This window comes from Pseudophryne corroboree, chromosome 4, assembly GCF_028390025.1.
Source record: "Pseudophryne corroboree isolate aPseCor3 chromosome 4, aPseCor3.hap2, whole genome shotgun sequence".
Taxonomy (NCBI): Eukaryota; Metazoa; Chordata; class Amphibia; order Anura; family Myobatrachidae; genus Pseudophryne; species Pseudophryne corroboree.
In genome coordinates, this window is record NC_086447.1 from 390,974,152 (window position 1) to 390,986,984 (window position 12,833).

Genomic DNA, 12,833 nt, shown 5'->3' on the forward strand with positions numbered 1-12,833 from the left:
GGAGAATGCTCATTAAAGGATTTTTTATTAAATCTGTTTATCCTGTTTACACCATTGACCCCTTCTTTCTCCACAACATTGTATTATGGAGGTCCTCTTCCTGGACCAACATTTCAGTATGAATGGGCACCTCTGCTTCTGTGAGGCACGGATTGCCAGTCTGCTCCTGATTTAAATCCCCCTGCCACTTGTGCAACTTTCTGATAAGGAGGTGGCTGTAATTTTGGCCCAGGTCAAAGGACACACTAATGTAAGATGTGTTTTCATACATCTAGACTCAATACGCCAAGCAGTGGGAGATGTATGGCGTGAGTGAGCTGACAGGTCCTGTGCAACTCCACTATCATTAGGACATCATCTTTTTTGCCAAAAATGGGTCTAACAGTCGCAAAGTGATGTGACTAGGACACCCCATGAGTCTGTGCTGATTCATTTGATTAACTGAGTCTGTATGTGAAACATAACAAAGGGGCAGATGTATTAACCTGGAGAAGGCATAAGGAAGTGATAAACCAGTGATGTGTGCAAGGTGATCAAGGCACCAGCCAATCAGATCCTAACTGTTAATTTACATATTGGATCTGATTGGCTGGTGCGTTTATCACCTTGCACATATCACTGGTTTATCACTTCCTTATGCCTTCTCCAGGTTAATACATCTGCCCCAAAATTTGGTATGGGAAAAAGCTGCTGCATCATAGAATTTTGTATGCAGATTCAGAGACTCCGTTGCACACAGATATACAAGTGTCATATATCCAATTAATCAGCAGAGTGTAATGGTACGTGCTAGTAACAATGTGTTGAGTCTAAGTTGCATTTTTGGGGAAAAAAAGATGCCTGACACTAGCAGAGTCTGACGATACCTTGTGTGGCAAGAGGGGCTGTTTAGTGCAACTGCAGCAAAGATGTATGAAGACCTATCTATACTAGTGTGAGAATGTTTGTGTCTGTGTGTGCGCCAAATATAAGCGTTCATAGCTATTCCTTTTGGGACAGTGAATTATAACCCACGTTATAATACTTCAAATTCGATCGTGTCATACATTTTTCTTAAACCTCTTTAGTGGTATGCCCGGAAAGCTTCCGGGGTAGCCAGCGCTGGCTACCACGGAAAATTTCCGGGCAATCTACTGACTGATTCCCCGGAGACAGTCATGCAGCGTGACGGTGCCCGAGAATCAGCATAAGCTATTATGGAGTTAAGCCCACCCCCCGGACTCCTATTGGTGGGCTTAACTGTGTAATGGTTTATGCTGATTCCCAGGTGCCGCAAGGCAGCCGGGAATTAGCGCTGAAGCTGGCGTTACCGGCGGGTCTTTCCCTCCTGCACTCCCTCAACCCCCCCTACCCCCAGCATTTTTAAACCCTGCACTCCCTGAATTCAGCACTCGCTGAATTAAACACACCCTGGGAGGTGTGTATTTTATAAACACAGTAATGGTTTATGATGCTGGCGATGCCCGCAGGTGTTCCCCCGTGGGTGATCGCCCTCCTGCACTTTAACACCTGAACTACCTGATTTTAAAAACACACCATGAGAGGTGTGTATTTTTTAATAAAACCCACCACTGAAGGGGTTAATGGATAACTAAACCCCATATTCAAAATTGAACAATAAAATTAAACACATTTAGTACAAACATATTTCACTGCAGCTTTGTTAAAAAGTAGAGTATTAGCTCCCACATCGTTAGGACAGTGACATCGTTAGCACAGTGACATCAAGGGATCTGTTTCAAATGTAAAAAGAAAAGCCATAATTGTCTCTGGTCCTGCCCCTGTATTTGAGTCTACAACACCACACCATGCTTTTCTATAAAGGAAGTCTGGAACTGTGGGCACAATTTATAGTTGGATGTGCCTCAAAGTTTTTTGCATAAAATATGTATTTACGTTATACACATTTGCATGAAAAATGCATTTACATACATACAGTATTTTTTTTATTGACTTGTGTCCCTTACATTTGGAGAGGCAGAGCGAAGACTGACGGGGCGAGTTAGCATAGATTGGGCACAGCGAAGGTGCGCTCACACAATTAGACGTGGATGCATCCGCACATGCAGCTTTTCAGGGGTGTTTTTCTTCTTGGTACTTGAGGGCTGGAGCAGTAATAAGATCTTTTAGCATCACTATATAGCTGCTGCTGATTCGTTTCGATCACCCTAAACTGTATAGCTTCTACTGATTGGCTGATTACGTTTTGACCACTATAACGGATAGCGCTTAAATCATTCGTATAAATCGCAGCTGTTCCTTTTTATTTAATTACTTTTGGATTACTGCAGAAAAAGAATCACATTTGATTTGTTTAAAGCTATATTATTATTATTATTATTATTATTTCTCTGACGTCCTAGTGGATGCTGGGAACTCCGTAAGGACCATGGGGAATAGCGGGCTCCGAAGGAGGCTGGGCACTCTAGAAAGATTATGACTACCTGGTGTGCACTGGCTCCTCCCACTATGACCCTCCTCCAAGCCTCAGTTAGATTTTGTGCCCGGCCGAGGTTGGATGCACACTAGGGGCTCTCCTGAGCCTTTAGAGAGAAAGTATAGAAATTAGGTTTTTTATTTTCAGTGAGACCTGCTGGCAACAGGCTCACTGCAGCGAGGGACTAAGGGGAGAAGAAGCGAACCTGCCTGCTTGCAGCCAGCTTGGGCTTCTTAGGCTACTGGACACCATTAGCTCCAGAGGGATCGACCGCAGGCCCAGCCTTGGTGTTCGGTCCCGGAGCCGCGACGCCGTCCCCCTTACAGAGCCAGAAGCAAGAAGAGGTCCGGAAAATCGGCGGCAGAAGACATTAGTCTTCACCAAGGTAGCGCACAGCACTGCAGCTGTGCGCCATTGCTCCTCACACACACTTCACACTCCGGTCACTGAGGGTGCAGGGCGCTGGGGGGGGGCGCCCTGAGAAGCAATTATAACACCTTGGCTGGCAAAAATACCACAATATATAGCCCCAGAGGCTATATATGTGGAAAATACCCCTGCCAGAATATAGGAAAAAGCGGGAGAATAGTCCGCGGAAAAGGGGCGGAGCTATCTCCCTCAGCACACTGGCGCCATTTCTCCCTCACAGCTTCGCTGGAAGGAAGCTCCCTGGCTCTCCCCTGCAGTCTACACTACAGAAAAGGGTAAAAAAGAGAGGGGGGGCACTAAATTTAGGCGCAGTATACATTTATATAGTAAAAGCAGCTATAGCGGACATAACTCAGTTAGTCCCTGCATTATATAGCGCTCTGGTGTGTGCTGGCATACTCTCACTCTGTCCCCCCAAAGTGCTTTTGTGGGTCCTGTCCTCTGTTAGAGCATTCCCTGTGTGTGTGCGGTGTGTCGATAGGGCTGTGTCGACATGTTTGATGAGGATAATGAGGTGGAGTCGGAGCAGATGCCTTTAGGAGGGATGTCACCCCCTGCGGGGCAGACACCTGAGTGGATGAGCTTATGGAAAGAAATGAGTGCACGTATAGACTCCTTACATAAGAAATTTGACGACATGCCAAATGTGGGACAGCCGACTTCTCAGCTCGTGCCTGTCCAGACGTCTCAAAGGTCATCAGGGGCTCTGAAACGTCCGCTACCTCAGACCGCAGATGCAGATGTCGACACTGATACTGACACCAGTGTCGACGACGATGAGTCTAACCTGATGCCCACTAAGGCCATTCACTGCATGATTGAGGCGATGAAAGAGGTGTTACACATTTCTGATATAAATACAGGTACCACTAAAAAGGGTATTATGTTTGGGGAGAAAAAACTACCCGTAGTTTCTCTGACGTCCTAGTGGATGCTGGGACTCCGTCAGGACCATGGGGAATAGCGGCTCCGCAGGAGACAGGGCACAAAATTTTAAAGTTTGACCACTAGGTGGTGTGTACTGGCTCCTCCCCCTATGACCCTCCTCCAAGCCTCAGTTAGGTTTTTGTGCCCGTCCGAGCAGGGTGCAATCTAGGTGGCTCTCCTAAAGAGCTGCTTAGAAAAAGTTTGTTAGGTTTTTTATTTTCAGTGAGTCCTGCTGGCAACAGGCTCACTGCAACGAGGGACTTAGGGGAGAAGAAGTGAACTCACCTGCGTGCAGGATGGATTTGCTTCTTAGGCTACTGGACACTAGCTCCAGAGGGACGATCACAGGTACAGCCTGGATGGGTCACCGGAGCCGCGCCGCCGACCCCCTTGCAGATGCCGAATAGAGAAGATGTCCAGAAACCGGCGGCAGAAGACGTCTCAGTCTTCATGAGGTAGCGCACAGCACTGCAGCTGTGCGCCATTGCTCTCCGCACACTTCACACCAGCGGTCACTGAGGGTGCAGGGCGCTGGGTGGGGCGCCCTGGGCAGCAATGTAATATACCTATTCTGGCTAAAATATATCACATATAGCCCCTGGGGCTATATGGATGTATTTAACCCCTGCCAGGTTCCAAAAAAACCGAGAGAAGAAGCCCGCCGAAAAGGGGGCGGGGCCTATTCTCCTCAGCACACAGCGCCATTTTCCTGCCCAGCTCCGCTGCGAGGAAGGCTCCCAGGACTCTCCCCTGCACTGCACTACAGAAACAGGGTAAAAACAGAGAGGGGGGGCACTTATTGGCGATATTTATAATATTTGAGCTGCTATAAAGGGAACACACTAATTAAGGTTGTCCCTATATATATTTATAGCGCTTGGGTGTGTGCTGGCAAACTCTCCCTCTGTCTCCCCAAAGGGCTAGTGGGGTCCTGTCTTCTATCAGAGCATTCCCTGTGTGTCTGCTGTGTGTCGGTACGTGTGTGTCGACATGTATGAGGACGATGTTGGCGTGGAGGCGGAGCAATTGCCTGTAATGGTGATGTCACCCCCTAGGGAGTCGACACCAGAATGGATGGCTTTGTTTATGGAATTACGGGATAGTGTCAGCACGCTACAAAAGTCGGTTGACGACATGAGACAGCCGGCAAACCAGTTAGTACCTGTCCAGGCGTCTCAGACACCATCAGGGGCTGTAAAACGCCCTTTACCTCAGTCGGTCGACACAGACCCAGACACTGACACTGAATCCAGTGTCGACGGTGAAGAAACAAATGTATTTTCCAGTAGGGCCACGCGTTATATGATCACGGCAATGAAGGAGGCTTTGCATATCTCTGATACTGCAAGTACCACAAAAAGGGGTATTATGTGGGGTGTGAAAAAAACTACCGATAGTTTTTCCTGAATCAGAGGAACTGAATGAAGTGTGTGATGAAGCGTGGGTTACCCCAGATAGAAAACTGCTAATTTCAAAGAAGTTATTGGCATTATACCCTTTCCCGCCAGAGGTTAGAGCGCGCTGGGAAACACCTCCTAGGGTGGATAAGGCGCTCACACGCTTATCAAAGCAAGTGGCGTTACCGTCTCCTGATACGGCCGCCCTCAAGGATCCAGCTGATAGGAGGCTGGAGAATACATTAAAAAGTATATACACACATACGGGTGTTATACTGAGACCAGCAATCGCCTCAGCCTGGATGTGCAGTGCTGGCGTGGCTTGGTCGGAGTCACTGTCTGAAAATATTGATACCCTGGATAGGGACAGTATTTTACTGACTATAGAGCAGTTAAAGGATGCATTTCTTTATATGCGAGATGCACAGAGAGATATTTGCACTCTGGCATCAAGAGTAAGTGCGATGTCCATATCTGCCAGAAGTTTATGGACGCGCCAGTGGTCAGGTGATGCGGATTCCAAACGACATATGGAAGTATTGCCGTATAAGGGGGAGGAATTATTTGGGGTCGGTCTATCGGATCTGGTGGCCACGGCAACGGCCGGAAAATCCACCTTTTTACCCCAGGTCACCTCCCAGCAGAAAAAGCCGCAGGCTTTTCAGCCGCAGTCCTTTCGTTCCTATAAGAACAAACGAGCAAAAGGACATTCCTATTTGCCCCGAGGCAAAGGAAAGGGTAAGAGACTGCAACAAGCAGCTCCTTCCCAGGAGCAGAAGCCCTCCCCGGCTTCTACAAAGGCGTCAGCATGACGCTGGGACCTTACAAGCAGACTCAGGGGCGGTGGGGGGTCGCCTCAAACATTTCAGCGCACAGTGGGCTCACTCGCAGGTGAACCCCTGGATCCTGCAGGTAGTATCTCAGGGTTACAGGTTGGAATTCGAGAAGTCCCCTCCTCGCCGTTTCCTAAAGTCTGCTTTGCCAACGTCTCCCTCCGACAGGGCGACGGTATTGGAGGCCATTCACAAGCTGTATTCTCAGCAGGTGATAGTCAAGGTACCCCTCCTACAACAGGGACAGGGGTATTACTCCACGCTATTTGTGGTACCGAAGCCGGACGGCTCGGTAAGACCGATTCTAAATCTAAAATCTCTGAACCTGTACATACAAAAATTCAAGTTCAAGATGGAGTCACTCAGAGCAGTGATAGCGATTCTGGAAGAAGGGGATTTTATGGTGTCCTTGGACATCAAGGATACTTACCTTCATGTTCCAATTTGTCCTTCACACCAAGGGTACCTCAGGTTCGTGGTCCAAAACTGTCATTATCAGCTTCAGACGCTGCCGTTTGGATTGTCCACGGCACCCCGGGTCTTTACCAAGGTAATGGCCGAAATGATGATCCTTCTTCGAAGAGAAGGCGTCTTAATTATCCCTTACTTGGACGATCTCCTGATAAGGGCAAGATCCAGAGAACAGCTGGAGGTCGGAGTAGCACTAACCCAAGTAGTGCTCCAACAACACGGGTGGATTCTGAATTTTCCAAAATCCCAACTGATCCCGACGACACGTCTGTTGTTCCTAGGGATGATTCTGGACACTGTTCAGAAAAAGGTATTTCTTCCGGAGGAGAAAGCCAGGGAGTTATCCGATCTAGTCAGGAACCTCCTAAAACCAGGAAAAGTATCTGTGCATCAATGCACAAGAGTCCTGGGAAAAATGGTAGCTTCTTACGAAGCGATTCCATTCGGCAGATTCCATGCACGAACTTTTCAGTGGGATCTGCTGGACAAATGGTCCGGATTGCATCTGCAGATGCATCAGCGGATAAAATTGTCCACAAGGACAAGAGTGTCTCTGCTATGGTGGTTGCAGAGTGCTCATCTGTTAGAGGGCCGCAGATTCGGCATACAGAACTGGGTCCTAGTGACCACGGATGCCAGCCTGAGAGGCTGGGGAGCGGTCACACAGGGAAGAAACTTCCAGGGCGTGTGGTCAAGCCTGGAGACGTCTCTTCACATAAATATACTGGAGCTAAGAGCAATCTACAATGCTCTAAGCCTGGCAAAACCTCTGCTTCAGGGTCAGCCGGTGTTGATTCAGTCGGACAACATCACGGCAGTCGCCCACGTAAACAGACAGGGCGGCACAAGAAGCAGGAGGGCAATGGCAGAAGCTGCAAGGATTCTCAGCTGGGCAGAAAATCATGTGTTAGCACTGTCAGCTGTGTTCATCCCGGGAGTGGACAACTGGGGAGCAGACTTCCTCAGCAGACACGATCTGCACCCGGGAGAGTGGGGACTTCATCCAGAAGTCTTCCACATGATTGTGGTCCATTGGGAAAGACCAATGGTGGACATGATGGCGTCCCGCCTCAACAAAAAACTGGACAGGTATTGCGCCAGGTCAAGAGACCCTCAGGCAATAGCTGTAGACGCTCTGGTAACACCATGGGTGTACCAGTCAGTGTATGTGTTTCCTCCTCTGCCTCTCATACCAAAAGTACTGAGAATTATACGGCAAAGGGGAGTAAGAACGATACTCGTGGCTCCGGATTGGCCAAGAAGAACTTGGTACCCGGAACTTCAGGAGATGCTCACGGAAGATCCGTGGCCTCTACCTCTAAGACGGGACCTGCTTCAGCAGGGACCGTGTCTATTCCAAGACTTACCGCGGCTGCGTTTGACGGCATGGCGGTTGAACGCCGAATCCTAAGGGAAAAAAGGCATTCCGGAAGAGGTCATCCCTACCCTGGTAAAAGCCAGGAAGGAGGTGACTGCACAACATTATCACCGCATTTGGAGAAAATATGTTGCGTGGTGTGAGGCCAGGAAGGCCCCCACGGAGGAATTTCAACTGGGTCGATTCCTACATTTCCTGCAAACAGGATTGTCTATGGGCCTCAAATTAGGGTCCATTAAGGTTCAAATTTCGGCCCTGTCGATTTTCTTCCAGAAAGAATTGGCTTCAGTTCCTGAAGTCCAGACTTTTGTAAAAGGAGTACTACATATACAGCCCCCGGTTGTGCCCCCAGTGGCACCGTGGGATCTTAATGTAGTTTTGGATTTTCTCAAATCCCATTGGTTTGAGCCACTCAAATCGGTGGATTTGAAATATCTTACATGGAAAGTAACCATGCTACTGGCCCTGGCTTCAGCCAGGAGAGTGTCAGAATTGGCGGCTTTATCGTATAAAAGCCCATATCTGATTTTCCATTCGGACAGGGCAGAACTGCGGACGCGTCCTCACTTTCTGCCTAAGGTGGTTTCAGCGTTTCACCTGAACCAGCCTATTGTGGTGCCTGCGGCTACTAGCGATTTGGAGGATTCCAAATTGCTGGACGTTGTCAGAGCATTGAAAATATATATTTCAAGGACGGCTGGAGTCAGAAAATCTGACTCGCTGTTTATCCTGTATGCACCCAACAAGCTGGGTGCTCCTGCTTCTAAGCAGACGATTGCTCGTTGGATTTGTAGCACAATTCAACTTGCACATTCTGTGGCAGGCCTGCCACAGCCTAAATCTGTCAAGGCCCATTCCACAAGGAAGGTGGGCTCATCTTGGGCGGCTGCCCGAGGGGTCTCGGCATTACAACTCTGCCGAGCAGCTACGTGGTCAGGGGAGAACACGTTTGTAAAATTCTACAAATTTGATACCCTGGCTAAGGAGGACCTGGAGTTCTCTCATTCGGTGCTGCAGAGTCATCCGCACTCTCCCGCCCGTTTGGGAGCTTTGGTATAATCCCCATGGTCCTGACGGAGTCCCAGCATCCACTAGGACGTCAGAGAAAATAAGATTTTACTTACCGATAAATCTATTTCTCGTAGTCCGTAGTGGATGCTGGGCGCCCATCCCAAGTGCGGATTGTCTGCAATACTTGTACATAGTTATTGTTACAAAAAAATCGGGTTGTTATTGTTGTGAGCCGTCTGTTCAGAGGCTCCTACGTTTGTCATACTGTTAACTGGGTTCAGATCACAAGTTGTACGGTGTGATTGGTGTGGCTGGTATGAGTCTTACCCGGGATTCAAAATCCTTCCTTATTGTGTACGCTCGTCCGGGCACAGTATCCTAACTGAGGCTTGGAGGAGGGTCATAGGGGGAGGAGCCAGTACACACCACCTAGTGGTCAAACTTTTAAATTTTGTGCCCTGTCTCCTGCGGAGCCGCTATTCCCCATGGTCCTGACGGAGTCCCAGCATCCACTACGGACTACGAGAAATAGATTTATCGGTAAGTAAAATCTTATTTTTCCCCCCATCAGATGAATTAAATGAAGTGTGTGAAGAAGCGTGGGCTTTCCCTGATAAAAAATTGGTAATTCCTAAGAAGGTACTAATGGCGTTCCCTTTCCCGCCAGAGGATAGGTCACGTTGGGAAACACCCCCTAGGGTGGATAAAGCGCTCACACGTTTGTCTAAAAAGGTGGCACTACCGTCTCCGGATACGGCCGCCCTCAAGGAACCTGCTGATAGAAAGCAGGAGGCGATCCTGAAGTCTGTATACACACACTCAGGCATTATACTTAGGCCAGCTATTGCGTCAGCATGGATGTGCAGTGCTGCCGCTGCGTGGTCAGATAAACTGTCAGAAAATATTGACACACTAGACAGAGACACGATCCTGCTAACCATAGACCATATCAAAGACTCAGTCTTATATATGAGAGATGCACAGAGGGAAATCTGCCGGCTGGCATCTAAAGTAAGTGCATTGTCCATTTCTGCTAGGAGAGGCTTATGGACTCGCCAGTGGACAGGAGATGCAGATTCTAAAAGGCACATGGAAGTTTTGCCTTATAAGGGTGAGGAATTATTTGGGGATGGTCTCTCGGACCTAGTTTCCACAGCAACGTCTGGGAAGTCAGCATTTTTACCCCATGTCCCCTCACAGCCTAAGAAGGCGCCGTTTTATCAGGTTCAGTCCTTTCGGACCCAGAAAAACAAGCGTGGAAAAGGCGGGTCTTTTCTGTCCAGAGGCAGAGGTAGGGGAAAAAGGCTGCAACAAACAGCAGGTTCCCAGGAGCAAAAGTCCTCCCCCGCTTCTTCTTCCAAGTCCGCCGCATGACGGTGGGGCTCCACAAGCGGAGCCAGGTACGGTGGGGGGCCGCCTCAAAAATTTCAGCGATCAGTGGGCTCGCTCACAGGTGGATCCCTGGATCCTTCAAATAGTATCTCAGGGGTACAAACTGGAATTCGAGGCGTCTCCACCCCACAGGTTCCTAAAATCTGCCTTGCCGATTGCTCCCTCAGACAGGCAGGCGGTGCTAGCGGCAATTCACAAGCTGTATTCCCAGCAGGTGATAATCAAGGTACCCCTACTTCAACAAGGCCGGGGTTACTATTCCACACTATTTGTGGTGCCGAAACCGGACGGTTCGGTGAGACCCATTTTAAATTTGAAATCCTTGAACACATACATAAAAAAATTCAAGTTCAAGATGGAATCGCTCAGGGCGGTTATTGCAAACCTGGACGAGGGGGATTACATGGTATCCCTGGACATCAAGGATGCTTACTTGCATGTCCCCATTTACCATCCTCACCAGGAGTACCTCAGATTTGTGGTACAGGATTGCCATTACCAATTTCAGACGCTGCCGTTTGGACTGTCCACGGCACCGAGGGTATTTACCAAGGTTATGGCGGAAATGATGATACTCCTTCGAAAAAAGGGAGTTTTAATTATCCCGTACTTGGACGATCTCCTAATAAAGGCGAGGTCCAAGGAACAGTTGTTGGTGGGAGTAGCACTATCTCAGGAAGTGCTGCACCAGCACGGCTGGATTCTGAATATCCCAAAGTCACAGCTGGTTCCGACGACACGTCTACTGTTCCTGGGTATGATTCTGGATACAGTCCAGAAAAAAGTGTTTCTCCCGGAGGAGAAAGCAAGGGAGTTGTCATCTCTAGTCAGAGACCTCCTGAAACCAAAACAGGTATCGGTGCATCACTGCACGCGGGTCCTGGGAAAGATGGTAGCTTCTTACGAAGCAATTCCCTTCGGCAGGTTTCATGCCAGAATCTTTCAGTGGGACCTATTGGACAAATGGTCCGGATCGCATCTTCAGATGCATCGCTTAATAACCCTGTCTCCAAGAACCAGGGTGTCTCTACTGTGGTGGCTGCAGAGTGCCCATCTTCTAGAGGGCCACAGGTTCGGCATACAGGACTGGGTCCTGGTGACCACGGATGCCAGCCTTCGAGGCTGGGGGGCAGTCACACGGGGAAGAAACTTCCAAGGACTATGGTCGAGTCAGGAGACTTCCCTTCACATAAATATTCTGGAACTAAGGGCCATTTACAATGCCCTAAGTCAAGCAAAATCCCTGCTCCTACACCAGCCGGTGCTGATCCAGTCTGACAACATCACGGCAGTCGCCCATGTCAATCGACAGGGAGGCACAAGAAGCAGGATGGCAATGGCAGAAGCCACAAGGATTCTCCGATGGGCGGAGAATCATGTACTAGCACTGTCAGCAGTGTTCATTCCGGGAGTGGACAACTGGGAAGCAGACTTCCTCAGCAGACACGACCTCCACCCGGGAGAATGGGGACTTCATCCGGAAGTCTTCCAGATGCTGGTAAACCGTTGGGAAAAACCACAGGTGGACATGATGGCATCCCGCCTCAACAAAAAGTTAAAAAAATATTGCGCCAGGTCAAGGGACCCTCAGGCGATAGCTGTGGACGCTCTAGTGACACCGTGGGTGTACCAGTCGGTTTATGTGTTCCCTCCTCTGCCTCTCATACCAAAGGTGTTGAGAATAATAATAAAGAGAGGAGTAAACACAATTCTCGTGGTTCCGGATTGGCCAAGAAGAGCGTGGTACCCGGAACTTCAAGAGATGATCTCAGAGGACCCGTGGCCTCTGCCGCTCAGACAAGACCTGCTACAGCAGGGGCCCTGTCTGTTCCAAGACTTACCGCGGCTGCGTTTGACGGCATGGTGGTTGAACGCCGGATCCTGAAGGAAAAGGGTATTCCGGAAGAAGTCATTCCTACGCTTATTAAAGCCAGGAAAGATGTTACGGCAAAACATTATCACCGCATATGGCGGAAATATGTTGCATGGTGCGAGGCCAAAAAGGCCCCAACAGAGGAATTTCAACTAGGTCGATTTCTGCATTTCCTGCAAGCAGGAGTGAATATGGGCCTAAAACTAGGCTCCATTAAAGTACAGATCTCGGCTCTGTCGATTTTCTTTCAAAAAGAACTAGCTTCAGTACCTGAAGTTCAGACATTTGTGAAAGGAGTGCTGCATATTCAGCCCCCGTTTGTGCCTCCTGTGGCACCTTGGGATCTCAACGTGGTGTTGAGTTTCTTAAAATCACATTGGTTTGAGCCACTAAAAACCGTGGATCTGAAATATCTCACGTGGAAAGTGGTCATGTTATTGGCCTTGGCTTCAGCAAGGCGAGTGTCAGAATTGGCGGCTTTATCATGTAAAAGCCCTTATCTGATTTTCCATATGGATAGGGCAGAATTGAGGACTCGTCCCCAGTTTCTCCCTAAGGTGGTGTCAGCGTTTCACCTGAACCAGCCTATTGTGGTGCCTGCGGCTACTAGGGATTTGGAGGACTCCAAGTTGCTAGACGTTGTCAGGGCCCTGAAAATATGTTTCCAGGACGGCTGGAGTCAGAA

At 49.0% G+C, this 12,833-nt stretch overlaps 1 protein-coding gene across 1 annotated transcript in view; it reads left to right on the plus strand.

The window, feature by feature from the left end:
- LRRC1 (leucine rich repeat containing 1) overlaps positions 1–12,833 on the plus strand; it is a 428,784-nt gene that overhangs the window by 245,774 nt on the left and 170,177 nt on the right. The gene's annotated exons all lie outside the window — the stretch shown is intronic.